The sequence below is a fragment of the Triturus cristatus genome, chromosome 3_2 (genome assembly GCF_964204655.1).
Source record: "Triturus cristatus chromosome 3_2, aTriCri1.1, whole genome shotgun sequence".
Lineage (NCBI taxonomy): Eukaryota > Metazoa > Chordata > Amphibia > Caudata > Salamandridae > Triturus > Triturus cristatus.
In genome coordinates this window covers 402613333-402629637 of record NC_140584.1, presented here as the reverse complement: position 1 = coordinate 402629637, position 16305 = coordinate 402613333, and the positions used below count along the sequence as shown (strand labels likewise).

Below are 16305 nucleotides of genomic sequence, written 5' to 3'. Positions count from 1 at the left end.
ATTGGACCCAGTAGTGAAGATACTTTTCCAGAGCTAGACACAATATCCTGATGAGGCCGCCTGAACTGGACACAGGACTCCAGATGACGTCGCAAGTGCTGGACAGAGTACACCAGATTAGAGCCACCGAACGGAACACAATACATGGGAGAAGGATTCCAGAGCTGGGCACAATATTTCAGCCGAGGACAGAAGAGCTTTACACAATACTCTAGACCAGACCAGACAAACTCAAGGGGACACAATGCCACAGAGTGGGCTTTATTAGTGGTATGTACTTGGGTGGTAACACTGCCACTTGCTCAGAAGCGCATGTGAGCTATCAGCACGTCGGACTCAATATATTGGGATGTAAGTATGCTGCCTGTCACCCCGACCCTCCAACCCTCAAATAACACTCCATGTGTAATCTTCTGCGACAAACTCACTAGCTGCTAATTGCTCAATGTGTGTCACCCTGATGAAGCTGGAGTGGGCAGAGCAGAGGTAATCTGGCAAGGCAGTAGCCAGAGCAGACGACACCTCACTTCCTGTCTCCTGAACATCTCTCCCTGATAAGACGGTGGCCGCGTGTGGGTTCATGGCGGGAGCACACCGGAGGGTCGCCGTGCCTGGGATGGCGCTGATAAACAATCAGGCTTCAAATGCAAAGCATTTTGCAATCCTGAGCAGGAAAGAGGAATCACAAAGCAAGTCACTGCCACCACCGCCACTTCCTCGTGTCGTTAGCAAAGCAGAACTGGCAGCCTCAGCTCCTGCAGACAGGAACAGAACCAGTGGGTAAGGAAACTTGAGGGGGCCCTCCTGTAAGGTGCATGGAGGGGCTTCTATGAGGAGCTCTCCGGTCAGGGTACTCTGCTGTGGGGTACCTGGGCCTGGAGGCGTGCCGCACAACGGAGGCTGCTGGGTCCTATGTTACGCCACTGAACAGAGCACCTCCGGCTAGACTTACCTGTGGGTCCCACAAATGTGTCTCAGCATGACTTACACCCGGCCGCTGGTGCATGTTAGCTGCACAAGTGATGTTCAAAATCATGCGCGCCTCACTCCTAGACTGGTACATGTCTGCGTTACTGTGGTACAAGCCTTTCCAGGCCTTATCAAGCACGGGTCCACGCCTTCACATGACCCCTTGCTCTCAGAGACAATGCCAGAGCGGTCCAGTTTGCTGTTACCACTCTCCTCATACTTGGAACAGTATTCCACTAACCATCAGGTTACTGCTGATAAATTCTGTAAATCTTGCCTTTAAATCTCTCCACACATTCCCCGGTGATTGCGCAATCCTTTGTGCCCTTTGCTAAAGTCAGCTAGCATCAAAAAACCTCCATGACTGAAAGAGCGCTTAATAAAATACAATTGAGATAACGAGACAGGACTTAACACAGCTGTGTAGACTTTGCCTTCCACAGTCCACACTGCACAGTGCCCCGTAGTTCTTGCCACCCACTGTGCTGCATATTGTTTGCCTTCTAATACTGCACGGAGCTGCACTATCCCTTCTCTTTAAAACTGGAGAGTACTGCAGAATTTAGGTCCTACCACAACCCTCATGGATGCATAATACATGTCCTTCCAAAGTGCACAGTGCGCCACAGTGCTGGCCCTACCACAACCCTCAGTGGTCTGACATCTTTGCCCTTACACTCGGTGCAGTGGTCGGTGTGCAGTGCTGGGCCCCGAACATTGTGCGATGGTGCACAGTTTATGTATCTCATGCATTGTTGCACAGTGCATGCCCTCCAGACCGCATAGTGCTTATCCTGTCATACAGGAATGCAGCAATCCACAAATCCTTCTGGGGGGATTCCTCTACCTCCTGATCCTCAGGGGCTTATCTTAAGTTGGGGTGTTTGGGGTGGAACACCTCCCTAATAATTTCTCAGAGTTGGGTCATTGTGGCCTGGTGATGATCAGGTCAATTTTTCAAAGTCAACTCACTGAAGAGAGCAATGGGAGGGCCCGTGTTTACCTCCAGGGCGTGACGTGCAGGCAGGGTCCAGAGCTAGAGACAATGGGTCTGATGTAAAACTGAACTCTTTTGCTACAGGTCTCTGCCTGTCACTCACACACTCTCTGCCAGGATGGCTCCACTAATTCTTCACTTTATCCACCACAACATCAGACTTTCTCCTGCCTACAAGCCACTGCATCTTTTCGGGACACATCGATTACCTTTACCAAGATCATGTCATGTCATCTTATTTATGACTCCAGTCGGGGCTATAAGTGGGGCTTCAGGCCTCAGACGCTGCACTAATTAATAAAATCTGGGGGCCATATTATCAAGGAACGGCGATAACGTTTATCGCCGCTTTAGCGGCAGGAAACTGCCGCTAAAGTGGCGATAATGGGCTTGATAATATGCCCTTGTGAATTCCCATAGAAGCCCATGTTCTGGTGTCAACATTGGCTTCTATGGGAATTCTCTGCGGCATATTATCAAGCCCATTATCGCCGCTTTAGCGGCAGTTTCCTGCCACTAAAGCAGCAATAATGTTATCACCGTTCCTTGATAATATGGCCCTGGGCTTTAAAGAGGATCCTACTGGACCCTGTAAGCATGTCCTCAGTTTTAAAGGTATCAATAACTGTAAAAACCCTTTTGGTGATCCATGTCATGGGTGCCATTCTTGTTTATAATTGTTTTCTAAATTTCATCTTCTAATACCTAGGAGTATTTCTGTTTTCCTTTTTGCTGTTTCTGTAGTTTTTTTCCATGTGATATTGGACTCTTGTATAACACCTAATGTGAAATGACTTACTTCTAGGTACTTAATTGAATTCAGGTTCTGGGTGGGTGTTTATGATGTGGCAAAAAGTGAGAGTTTTGGAAATGAGGAGGAAGGCAGTACAAGATTCTCACTGTATAATCAGCTGGTCATGGAGGTGTTCAAACACCATCCACATCCAATCCTTGGCTTCTCTGTAGGGCGTCTAGACCAACGGTCAAATATGTGCCCAGGGACATAGTTTTGGAAGGGAGGAGCATATGGGGAGGGACACCACCTTATTTATTACTTACTTGGTCTTGGACTGGCAGTGTCAGTCAGATTGACAGTCTGCAACAACAGTGACGCTAAGTCACTGTTGCTTCAGACTGGGTCAAGGTAAGCAGTCCAACATATTAACAGGGTAAGTCCCACCAGAACTGAGCCAAGGGTTGGGCTTGGCTGGAAAAGTCCATGCACAAACCGTGCCATGATATATTTGGCATGTAAGTCATTCAACATACATCATGTATAAAAAATGACAAAGTCACTTTAAAAAAGTGTATTTCTTTAACATGCGGATGTATTTCCCCGTGGTCCCTTAGATTATATCACTGCATTGAGAGGAATTTATTAAAAGTAATTTTTTTATAACATGAACTTAGAAACATTCATGCCAACTCCCGCCTGATGACAATGCCACTAATGGAATCAGAGACAGGTCAGTTGTTATGTGCACCTCATACGTGGCTTAGATTCTTATGGTAGATGGAGCAACATTATAGTCTGTTAAACATTAGAGGTTTTGTACAGCACTCTTCCTCAACACATGCATCTGGTGGCACTCTCATTTGTGATAATTAAGAAAAAGGAGGCTCTCTGAAATAAAATATTTGTCTAGGCTCACACCATTTGTTCAAGTGGGAAAGCCGGGATTGACCCCAGAATTTCCGTTTACACATTGTGCAGTTCAGCTAACAGATGGGTATTCCTTTCTCTCTCAACAATTTACTTTAAAGGCACTGCATTGTCATTAATTCTTGGTGCATGAGGTTGGAACTTGGGGCACACAAAACCACATGAGACCAAGCGGACTTTGAGATGAGCCAGGAATCTAGGTTGATATTCCTGTAGCTCGCTTACCTCTCAGATGGGCCTGGGATTGAAGAGTGACCTATGAAGATGTGTGTGATGCGCAAGGGCATGGATTTGAATGGGCTCCTCATCAGTGTTTCAGCTGCATGGCTTTAAGTGGGTTGGATCCTGCCAGGTCTTGGATGTGTCAGTACTTAAAAACTTTGAAATGGGTCCCTATTGGGTCCTAAATTCATGTTCTTTACAGGCAAAAATAGTCTGCATTACATTGTATCTTCATCTTGCCTTCTGTAAGAGAATTAGATTTTTCCATATGTAGTGTTTCTGTAGTTTTTTTCATGCAACATAACTCTTTAAGAGAACCAAGTCACTTCTAGGCATCTGGGGGTTCTTGATGTAGTTGAGTGTTCCTGATAGGCATGATTTAGAGCTCTGAAGAGGGGTCTGAAGACAGAATGAATTTCTCACAATGCCTGTCAGTGCGTTATAAAGGTGTTCAGACTTCATGCACATGGACTTGGGGTACTAAAAGGTCTGCTCTCACTGCCCATGCTAAGCCTTGTCTGCTGATGTTAAGTATGGGCTTACTAGCCTGCTCTCCTGGGCATACATGCTCTGTGGAATCGCTGGGCTGGAGTCCAGGCACAGAGATTCTACACTCGCTGGCCTTACCTTTCCAGATAACTAAAAATGAATGCCCCTAATACTTTCCTTTATCACCAGCCGGTGGCGCCAGCCCGCCCTATCGTTTTTAGTTGGGTAAACCTTTCTGCTTGTGGGGGAATCTCAGCATCACACCCCCTAACATTATTGACTAAGCTATGCAGATCAAGGGGGCGCGAGCCTGACATTCCTCCCGACGCCGTGAGGGCAACGGCAGCTACCAGCAAGGGGAACTCACCTGCAATTAGACCTCCAGGTCCGCCGTGAGGGCAACGGCTTGGTGCAATACTTCATCTCCCAGGTCCCCCGGAGCGGCGCAGCAGGTGACGTCAGTGGCAGGCGTCACCTGCCTACATCTTCGCTGCACGCCTCCCGCAGCGCGGGACGCAGATCAAGGGGGCGCGAGCCTGACATTCCTCCCGACGCCGTGAGGGCAACGGCAGCTACCAGCAAGGGGAACTCACCTGCAATTAGACCTCCAGGTCCGCCGTGAGGGCAACGGCTTGGCGCAATACTTCATCTCCCAGGTCCCCCGGAGCGGCGCAGCAGGTGACGTCAGTGGCAGGCGTCACCTGCCTACATCTTCGCTGCACGCCTCCCGCAGCGCGGGACGCAGATCAAGGGGGCGCGAGCCTGACATTCCTCCCGACGCCGTGAGGGCAACGGCAGCTACCAGCAAGGGGAACTCACCTGCAATTAGACCTCCAGGTCCGCCGTGAGGGCAACGGCTTGGCGCTATACTTCATCTCCCAGGTCCCCCGGAGCGGCGCAGCAGGTGACGTCAGTGGCAGGCGTCACCTGCCTACATCTTCGCTGCACGCCTCCCGCAGCGCGGGACGCGTGCGGGCAGCGCCCGGGCGAAGCCCGGGCCAAGGGCGGGCCCGTCCTTTGCCGTCATCGCCAGGAAGAGGCAGGGCTGGGCCACCCCCCTCACATCGTTCTCGTGACGAGGAAGACTGACAATCAAAGCACGATCATCGCGCAGCGTGTACGCTGAGAACTGTAAGTACTGTGGCGTCAGAACAGTCTCAGTTGGAATTACCCCTGATCGGAGATTTAACACTGTTTTCTGTTTACTGGGGTCAACGCGGTGGCAGTGTACTCCAGAGGCAAGGTGGCTGGATTGACATTACGGACGCGTTAAGCCCCTGAGGCCCCATTTGTCCTTTCTAGTACTGTGGGATTGTCTTGAAGGGGTTAACGATATTAAGTAAAGGAGCTGGTGACTCCTTGGGGCATAGAAGGTTTTAATGGTTGGTGTAGGCAAGGGATAGGGTGAAGTAAGTTGTGGGTGTCAAGTTGATTTGGGCCCCTGGCAGTTTCACCAAAGGATAGCAAAGGTATGGCAGGTACAGTTAGAACACGCTCAACCAAATCTAGGTTGAGGCAACCTACCCAGCCAGATCCGCCCCCCACGGTAGAGGGTCTATTGCCAAAGCAGATTCATCCAACGGCAATTGACCGAATGCTGCAAAAAGCCATAGGGGCGGTTTCTAGCGAAATTGAACGCACGGAGAGACGCTTATCCCTTACACCACTAATAAACACACCAACCTCGGCCCAAATAACAGTGAGTGATAATCTGGATTCTTCCCCTCCCCCACCTCCAGAAATGAACGCTTCGGATCTCCCTTGTGCTCAGCGGTCTGTGGAGAGGGATAGTGGGGCCCATATCAGGAGTTTACCACCAGAGACAGGTAGGAAACGTAAAGCCGGCCCAGCGAAAGGTAGGCCCATCAAATCAAAAAGTCGCAATGCCCCCCAAAAAACGATAACCAACACAGGGCCAGGAAGGGATGATGAGCCTAAACAATACTCAATCCCACCACTATGGTTATCTCAAATAATGGCAGACTTCCAATCTCAATTAGAAACTTTTATAGTTAATCAGATTAGACCACTTACCAGTAGACTGGACAAGATAATTAATTAAATAAAAAGCAGGGAAAGGGTATTTAGGTCAGCTCCAGAAACAGTCTCTACCCCTAGCGCAAGTGGCATCAGTTGTGTCCCTGCGAATGAGGGACAATTCAATAACTCAGAGGTGAACCAAGCCCGAGTCACGCAGATTCTAGCACGTGAGACTCACACATTGCCGCAGACCAAGCCCACAAATTCTAAGGGGAAGGTTCAACAAGAGGAAGTGCTAGGGCAAGTTTCCAATGTGTCATCCAGGAACTACCCAAACCCTCGAAGCACAGCTCACATGAATCAGATCAATCAACAATCAACGAGCGTACTAAGGTCAGCTGACACAGTTTCCCTCCCAACGTTAAATCTACCACCAGAAGCATGCCCACTAGTTGTTATCCTGGCTGGGGCACCAGAACTTAAAGTCGACCAGAAGGAGTCCCATCAGGAATTAAAAAATAAGGTTATCCACTGGTTGGGCTGCCATAAACCCCTGCCACACGGTAAAGATGGAGAGATTCTTCTAGTGAGAAGGGTGAACTGGCTCGGAAATAGGAATAAAGATATTCCAGGAAACTGTATAATTATCAATTTCAGGGATAGTAGTGTAGTCAAACACATACTCAGAGAGGATATAGGGGTTACCAGTAGAATCATAAAACCATTACCCTTAGACTACTTCTATCCCCACCTAAATGTCCAACACATAGGAAGTCAACATGAGGGTGGCCAAGGGGAGTTAACTCGTTTAAACCCCCAGGAACCTCGGGATTGTCAGGGAGAAAGGCTGAGGCTGTGGGAAGCTGACCAGGTCAGGTGGGAAAACAGGTATGCCCCCCTTATGTCATTAGAAGCTAATGACTGACTAACCTACTCCGAGTCGACAATGTTACACAGATGTAAGGAGGGTAAGGTCAACAAGCTGGGAGATAGGGTGGACGAACTGATCATTGCACAGGTCGCACCCACAGAAGGTAACTCCCAAATGATCCACTCAGATCCGCTGGTATTGCCCCAAGAAAGAAGAGAGGCTGACCCAGCCGATCAGTTAATTGCTACCAGTGGTGATTTGATGGGAATTAACAAAGTGGCAAGGGAGCTAGATGAAGGTGGGACACCCCAGGGTCAGGAGGGTATAAGCGAGGAGTTAAGGGTGACAGGAGACTTTGACAGGTTACAAGTTACTCCCCAACAAATGGACCAGGCAAGGAAGCCAGAGGGTGGTTTAAATGTTATTTCCTGGAACACGGCTGGCTTGGCAAGCAAATTTCATATCCAGGAGTGGAGAGAATATATCACAGAATTCGAGATAATAGGCTTCCAGGAAACCTGGGTAACCGAAAATAGCCCTTACCATATACAGGGTTTTAAATGTTTTTTTACCCCAGCCTTAAAATCAAGATCTGGCAGAGCCATTGGGGGTTTATCGTTATATGTGGATTTAAGGATAAAAGGCAAGTGGACAAATATATTAAGCCCATCTCGCAATATACAGGCCGTAAGGTTTGAGGGGCAAGGTCTTGGCCTGATACTACTTAACATATATAACCCGGGTGAAACAAACGAGGAAGAGGATATTGTGGGAATATTGGATACCTTATTGAGCAAGGATTACTCACAAGCAAATGGAGTAATGTATCCACATTATATAATTATGGGTGACCTAAATACCCACTTATGCTCCTTCCTGGTTCCCATAAATTCTGACTGGTCGCGCTGCCCCTCAGTTAAGGGGCCTCATTTTGCCCACACAACAGCAGGTAGAGAATTGAGCAAACTCCTGATTAGCCACAACATGGAGCATACCATGGATATGATGGCTATGGGAAGTGATGGCTCCCTTCCCCCTACCTTTAAAGGTAGAGGGTACTCGTCAATTATTGACTATTTTTTGGTGTCTAGATCCCTTAAGCGCATGGTCATAGCGGTTGGAATAGAGTGGAATCCATTCAGTGACCACAATCCCCTAATAATGAAATTACAGTATCAGGCAGTAGCCAAGATACGCACAGTGGTCGGAGTTCATGAGAGGGCAATAGACCAAGGAAGGCGGCTCAAGTGGGCCAAGATTGAGGGTGTAGCATTCTATAGAGATCTGATTGACCAAGGGAAACAACCAATTGAAGATTGTCTTGATTTAGCAATTGAGGGTCCTCAATTATTGTGTGCATTCGGGAAGATCACCAGCCTGGTGGATAAGCTTTTGACCACTCGACCTGTAAAAAGAACCCCAATTCAACCGACATGGTTTGATAATGATTGCTCTCGCGCACTCAGAGAGCTAAAAAGCTGTTTAAAACAAAGGCCCAGGAATAACAACAGGGTTACTGAGTGTAGAGCAAAATACAAGGCTGCAATAAAAAGAAGAAAATTGGTTTTACAGGGAGAAGTGTGGGCTGATTTAAGGGAAGCGGCTGAATCTAGGGATCTTTCTAAATTTTGGAGTATTATTAACAAACCCTGCTTTCATGAAAGCAACACACCCGAAATCAGTGCAAACATCCTCCCGGAGCAGTGGGTCGCACACTTTAAGAGTCTGTACAATCACAAGAAGACGACCACTGTCATTGTGGAGGATGTCACATTAGAGACCCAGATGGTAGAGTTCACCCTAGCTGAAATCACCATAGGAATCGAGGGCCTATCAAAAAATAAGGCTCCAGGCCCCGATGGGGTCCCCCCTGACTTGTTTATCAGCAATGTGGAGTTGTGGGCCCCCTTAATGACCAGGGTAATAAATGCAGCAGTTATGTTTGGTCTGCCGCGATCATGGTCAACTGCTACCATTATTACCATCTTTAAGAAGGGTAATAGGGATAACCCCCAGTGCTACCGGCCTATTTCTCTCATTGATGTCTCCGCAAAGATCTCGGGAAGGGTAATCCTCAATCGATTAATTGAATGGACCGAGGACAATGATATTGTTTTGGACATTCAATATGGATTTAGATCTGGGAGATCCACTAGTGATCAATGTCTTAATTTATACATGCTAGTCGCCAAGTATACCATAACAAGTAACGAATCCATTTATTTAGGATTCATGGATTTGGCGGCTGCCTTTGATCATGTAAATAGGGAGAAATTGTGGCTAATGATGACCCAACTTGGTATCGATCAGGGATTGATCACCATTCTCAGGGAGCTACACAGAGATACCACAGCTAGGGTACGCTATAACAATGAAGGGGGCCTTACTGAAGCTTTTGGGTGCTCAAGCGGGGTAAGACAAGGATGCATTCTTGCGCCCTTTTTATTTTCCCTTTATATCAATAAGCTAGAGCAGACCCTGATTGCTTTAAACACTGACTGCCCGAGAATTGGAACGCGCCAAATACCAGTTTTACTATACGCTGATGACGCCGTATTGTTAGCCCGCACCCCGAAAAGCTTATAGATTTTAATCGATGGCTTCGTGAAGTTCATGGGATCCCTAGACCTCTCAGTAAATTTGGGCAAATCATTCGTGATGAGGGCAGGGAAAAAATCTTGGACCACATTTATACACAGAATTGGGTCTCACACACTGGAAAGTGTACAACTCTTCTCTTACCTAGAGATATTGTTTGATGAGAGATTAAAATTTACATCCCTGGTAGAAGAGAGATGTGGGAAACTGATATCTTCAAATGGTGCAGTGACCAGCTATGGGCGCAGACTAGGTAGATGGTCCCCAGAACAAGTATTGCATTTGTATAACTCCATCTGTTGTTCTAAAGTTCTGTATGGAGCTGAAGTCTGGGGCTTTGTTAGCACCACACAACTACAGCGGGAGGAAAATAAAATACTGCGGTCCTTACTTAAAATCCCGCAGAGTACCCCAGCGATCATCGTCCATAGAGAGCTAGGGAGACCATATATCGAAGACACGGTCAAGCTCAGACCGATCCTGGCGTGGCTCAATATTTGGTTAAACACAGAAGCGAAGTTAAGTAGACTAATATTGAGCGACTGTCTAGGAAGAGAGAAATGTATGAAGATACCCTGGTTTAAATATGTAATGGTTACCTTAGAGAAGCTGGGTCACTTAGAACTTTTCACCAATCCATCATTTATTAGAGCCCAGGACAAACTAATGGTAAAAAGTCTGTTTGTGGCCCAAAGGAACTCAACTAGAATGATGGAAGAAGGGTCCAAGAGGTCAGTGAATTTGCACAGTCAGATCAAGAGCACATTGGGAATGGAACCCTATCTCTGTTTATTGTATAATGCACAGGATAGATTTTTAATATCCCGTTTTAGGCTCAATCTTTTACCTTATTTATTGGCGGACCCACAAGGGTACACGGTACCGATTGAGCAGAAGGGTGCCTGCGGCTGCGACAATCGGTCTCCGCAGGACACCCTTCATTTTGTATTTTTCTGTTCTTATTACTCCACACCCAGGCGAAGTTTTTTAATTGATATACTGAAAAGGGCTAAATTGACTCAGGCGAATTCAGCATTATTGTTTTTACAAAGGGCAGCTGACCCACTGACTCTGTGTTGTATATTGAACTTTATCAAAGTAGCACTGAGACTAAGATTAACTAAAGATCAGGTTTAAACTGCGTCCGTTTAGAAGTGATGTATCTGTTAGGTGATATGACTTTTTTTTATTCTGTTTTATCTTTATCAAATGTTTTTTCTGATTGATTTAATTGCTTTTTAAAAAAAAGAATGAATGAGACTCTGTATTGTGTACATGTGCTTTTATGGTGTTTTTAACATCCGAATCAAGAACTATTGATTGATTGATTGATTGACTAAGCTATGCCCCTGCTGATGCTTCTCCAGTTTGCCCTGGGCCTCCAAAAATGGAACCCATAATTTTCCATATATTTTGCCATTCACAGGCACATATACACCCTGCACATGCATATAACATACACTGCACAGCAGTGCATACACCATTCACAGGCACACATACATTAAGCACATGTATAGTTCACACATGCACTGCCCACCAATGCCTCATCACCATATTGTACACAGCAGCAGAAGTGTAAATGAGTGAGCCTGTAGGCTTCACTCCACAGACATGGGTAAAAAGGCCTATTAACTTTTACTAAACACTACACGCTATGCTGCCACCACTGAGCTAATGCTTCTTAACTCCTGACAATGGTAGTAGCCTTTCACCAAAATGAGGGTAGCACTTCCAGTGCCCCTCCTGGTACAAAAAGAAAGGCCGATCCCATGGTGCACACGCATGATCTGTGTTTGCCCATGACAACAAAAATCAGCAGCAGGGATCCAGACTAAGCCCGGGTGTAAAACTCTGCTCCGCTTGCGGAATTCGGCAACTCCGCGTTCTGCGGAGAATGCAGAGTTACCATGGATAATCCACACTGCGTAACAGAGCGGACTTGTTTTTTTTTCCGTGCACTCAAAACGTCATTTCCCGTTTATGGGGAGCGACTTGCCGAGCGCTCGCCCACAAGAGTTTTAGGGCTGTTCGCAGGTGCCACGAGATTTGCCAGCTGCTGCATGCTCCTGTGAGATTTTGTGGTCTCCAACACGTTATTCGGGCATGCCAGCGACTTACGACAGATGTTTTCTGCTGTACGCGATCCCGAACGCGCAGGATCTATCACGGCTGCAATCTGGGGAAGATTCTCTCCTCGCGATCCATCAAAATCTTCCTGAACTAACAATTTGAAGTTAAAAACCTCCTCAAATTGACATTCGGCTGTGGTTTTTTGTGCGAGGAGTCTTTCTTTTGTGTTTTTACTTTTTTTCAACTGCTAGGAAATGCCACAGAGTCTCCAACTTCCTGTTCCTGTCCAGAAGGCTCCTCCCAGTGCTTTCTCCATCTCCTGGTCACTTTTCATTTGGATTTGGAGCTGGAAGGATCACTCTTTGTGTCTGCTCTGTTGCATATCCCATTGAATTTCATTTGAGGACTTTTGCATTTGAGATATCACAAGTAAGTTGAAAAACTGCTGTTTGTTTGATTGGGACCATGCACCTGGATTTATCTGTACTGTTAATGTTTTTTTTTAAATGTATTGTGATGGGTGGGCTGTTGTTTCAGTAGGGGCCTAGTGATCACTGATTTCTTTGCATTTTATTTTCTTCTTTTGTGAAGGAAACATGTTTCACAGTTTACTACATTTTTTCCATGTTTTAAAACATTTAAAATATTGATTTAATTCACTATGTGGCTTAGTCAGCCAATTGGCCTTCCAGCCAGGAGGTGCAGTGCTAGTCATGGGTGCATGAAACAACAGTTTCTGCGGTGTTCACAAAATTTAGACCAAGGATGTATTTGGATTGAAATACAAAATTAGCTTTTTTCTGGTATTTAATGTTTTTTTCATTCAAACAGTGTATAGGACTAGGTGGGGGTAATGACTTTGAAGTATGTATGCTGTTGTAAACATTTTCTTTAGCCCAATCATTTTCGTTTTTTGGCATTGTTGAAATAATGATGTTTTCTCTGTTTTACCATGCCTCCTTTGTCTTGCCAGTGTGTGTGTATTTGTGTTTGCCACAGGTCACCATTTGCCTTTGTTACAGATGCCATGTGTCCACTGGCCAGGGGTAATTTTGTATAGTCAGTGGACTGCCCCTAGGCCTAAATCTGTTGTTTCTTTTACAGGCCTTGAGCCTCTTGTTGAAGTGACTTGTGAGTGACCATGTGGCTGGTGGCCAATTAGTGTAGGCAGCTAGTGTGCCTTTTTGCCATAGGCCTGCATGTGTTCTTTGTTCCAGGCCTCCAGTTTCTTGTTGTGACCATGTGGCTGGCGGCCATTTTGTGCAGGCAGCCAGTGTGTTTTTTTTGCCATAGGCCTGCATGCGTTCTTTGTTCCAGGCCTCCAGCTTCTTGTTGTTGTGACTATGTGGTTGGTGGCAATTATGTGTAGGCAGCCAGTGTGCTTTTGCCATAGGCCTGCAAACATTCTTTGTTCTAGGCCTTCAGTTTCTTGTTGTGACCATGTGGCTAGTGGCCATTTTGTGTAGGCAGCCATTGTGCGTTTTGCCATAGGCCTGCATGCGTTCTTTGTTCTAGGCCTCCAGCTTCTTGTTGAGACCATGTGGCTAGTGCCATTTTGTGTTGGCAGCCAGTGTGCTTTTTCAATATGCCTTCAAGCATTCTTTGTTCTAGGCCTCCTGCTTCTTGTGGTGTGACCATATTGCTGGTGGCCATGCCTTCTTGTTGTGTAATGTTTTGTAATTTGCATTTACAACCCGCACGGCTACTCATGAGTGTCCCGACGCGATGTCTTAAGGGGAGCAAGGAAACTAGCAAACGAAAAGATACGTTTTCAGATTTTTCTTGAATGCTGTCAGGTCTTCAATATTGCATAGTGCAAGGGGAAGTGCGTTCCACGCTGCCGCCGCCCTTCGAGTCAGAGACCTACCTCCCAGCCTCTGGAACTGAATTCGGGGAACCAGTGCTAGTCGGTGGGATGCCAATCGCAACTGTCTTGAGGGCACATAGAAGGTAAACCGCTTTTACAGATAGGATGGTCCAACGCCATGCAGGGCACGATGGGCTAGGACCAGCAATTTGAACTTTACCCGTTCTGCTACGGGAAGCCAGTGAAGGGAGCGTAAGTGATGACGCACGCTATGTCTGGTGGAGATGCCGAGTTCTGGACTACCTGGAGCTTTTTTATCAGGTAGCCAGGGATGCCAATGTAAAGCGCATTGGCATAATCCAGCCGTGACAGGATGAGAGCACAGGTGACCGTTTCTCTTGCTGCTAGATGCAGTGGAGTCTTGAGAAGACCCAAGCAGATACCGGCCAACTTCGTGATGTGAAATGAGAAGGAAAGGCTCTCATCAAACCATACCCCCAGATTCTTCGCCGGCTTCCTTTCTGAGGAGGGCAGGGGAAAATCAGGCGGCCACATAGCTTCCTGGAACCTGGGAGGGAATTTTCCAAACAGGAGAATCTCTGACTTCTCCTCGTTACATTTTAGTTGTGCAGCCGCAAGCCTAAAAATGGAAGCGAGACAGTGATGAGCCAAAGTGACAGAATTGTCATCACTGTCCCAGGTAAAGAGCAGCTCGGTGTCATCGGCGTAGGCCATCACCTTAGCTCCCAGGCTCTCAGCCAGATGGACCAGGGGGGGTCACATAAATGTTAAAAAGAAGGGGGCTGAGGGAGGACCCTTGAGGAACTCCTGTAGTCACAGCCTGAAGAAGAGAGGAAGATGGAGGCAACCAGATCTGCTGAGCCCGACCCTCCAGAAAGGACCTGAGCCAGTTCTAGGCCATCCCCGACACACCTATCCTGGCTAGTCTGGAGAGGAGAAGAGAGTGTGGGAACTTGTTGAACGCCGCTGAGAGGTCAAGCAGAATCAATGCTGCCCTCCCGCCGGCATCCAAGCACTCCCGGATGGCCTCCACCACCTCCACCAGCACCTATTCCGTGCTGTGAGCAGCTCGGAACCGTGACTGAGCGGGATGCAGGAGACCCTCTCTTTCAACAAACTCAGTGAGTTGTTTGGTGACAACCTTCTCACACACCTTGGCCAGACCAGGTAATAGAGAGATAGGCCTATAATTCCCTGGACTGCGAGTGTCTAATGATGGCTTTTTTATGAGTGGTAAAATCTTGGCCTGCTTCCAGGACATAGAGACGCTAGCTGTATGGAGGGACAGAATGACAATGCTATTCCAGATGGCCATAGCCAGACTTAGGCTAAATCAAACAGTGGGCGGGATTATGAAATTGTTTAGAACATCTGTACACAAGCCAGCAGCACCTGTGGTGGAGATATTCAAGGCCCAAGCTAGGGGGGCTACACTATATGGGGCAGAGCTTTGGGGGCATTGTTCTACTTCTGATCTCTCCAAGCTGGAAAATAACTTCATGAGACAGCTTATAGGCCTTCCATGCAGTACACCACTAGTTCCCATTTGTCTGGATTTGGGCATGAGGCATATTGATGAAGAGATTGCCCTTAGACCTCTGATCTTTTGGCACCGGGTATGGGTAACCCCAGAGTTGTCCTCCTTCATAGCCGAGCTAAAGGAGCTTCTGCCAAGATTAAATCCTAGTAAATTGCCGTGGCTGGCCCACATTAGGAACCTTTCCGTTAGGCTTGGTAGGCCGGAGCTATGGTCATCCCCAGAGCTCTCCTGTGCCTTGACATCTAGGTCGGACCTCGTAAATCAATATAGGCAATCCAACCTTTTGTCCCTACAAGAAAGTGCCAAAGAGGGCAGGCTGACGATGGAGTTCTTACAAATCAAAGAGGTATATAAAAAAGAACCCTTCTTGGATGTAATCTACCCTCCGTTGGTTAGGAAATTGTACTTACAGTTTAGATTGGGGAATTTACCACTGGCAGTGCACACCAGCCTATGGGCCCCTGAGAACCTGAGTGTGTGTCCTGTATGTAAATCAACGGCCGAGACTGAAACCCATGTTCTGTTTTTCTGCCCTGCATATGTTTTGCCCTGCATATGTTTTGCCCCGCAAACGTTTGATTTTCCAATTATGTAAAAACCTAGGGTTTGTTCGTTGTCAAGAGGCCCACAGAGTGCTTAAATATGATACTGATCCTCCAATTGTATTTGCCGTTTTGCGTTTTTTAAATGCCATGTGGCACATAAGGTGAGGGCTTTTAAAGTAATTACAGGGGAGGATCAAATGGCCAAAATCATTATAAGCAATATTTTGTGTGTTTTTAAATACATTTTTAACAACTTTTGTAAAATTTGGCATATGTGTTTTAATGATTGCTTTTATGAATTTTAAATCCTCCTGTAGTTGTCAGTCCTTATACGAATGCATGGGATGTAAATATTGATCAGTCTGTGTAAATATTTGTGGTTTTTCATCTGTTAATGTACTTTTATGGCACGAGTGCCCGAAATAAAGTTCTTTGACTGACTGAACTGACAATGCTATTGACCTCAGAATTAATCGTCACAGCTGCTGCTGCTAGCAGCCTGGCCAGGCAGGGATCAGAGCGAGAGCCAGACT

The 16305-nt window shown here is 46.8% G+C and overlaps 1 long non-coding RNA gene across 1 annotated transcript in view; it reads left to right on the top strand.

Annotated features, from left to right (window-relative positions):
- The first annotated feature begins 706 nt into the window (after positions 1 to 706).
- LOC146857426 (uncharacterized) overlaps positions 707 to 16305 on the top strand; it is a 58077-nt gene continuing 42478 nt past the window's right edge. The window contains exon 1 of the long non-coding RNA XR_014979578.1: positions 707 to 780. This is a non-coding gene — a long non-coding RNA (uncharacterized LOC146857426). The remainder of the gene's footprint in view (positions 781 to 16305) is intronic.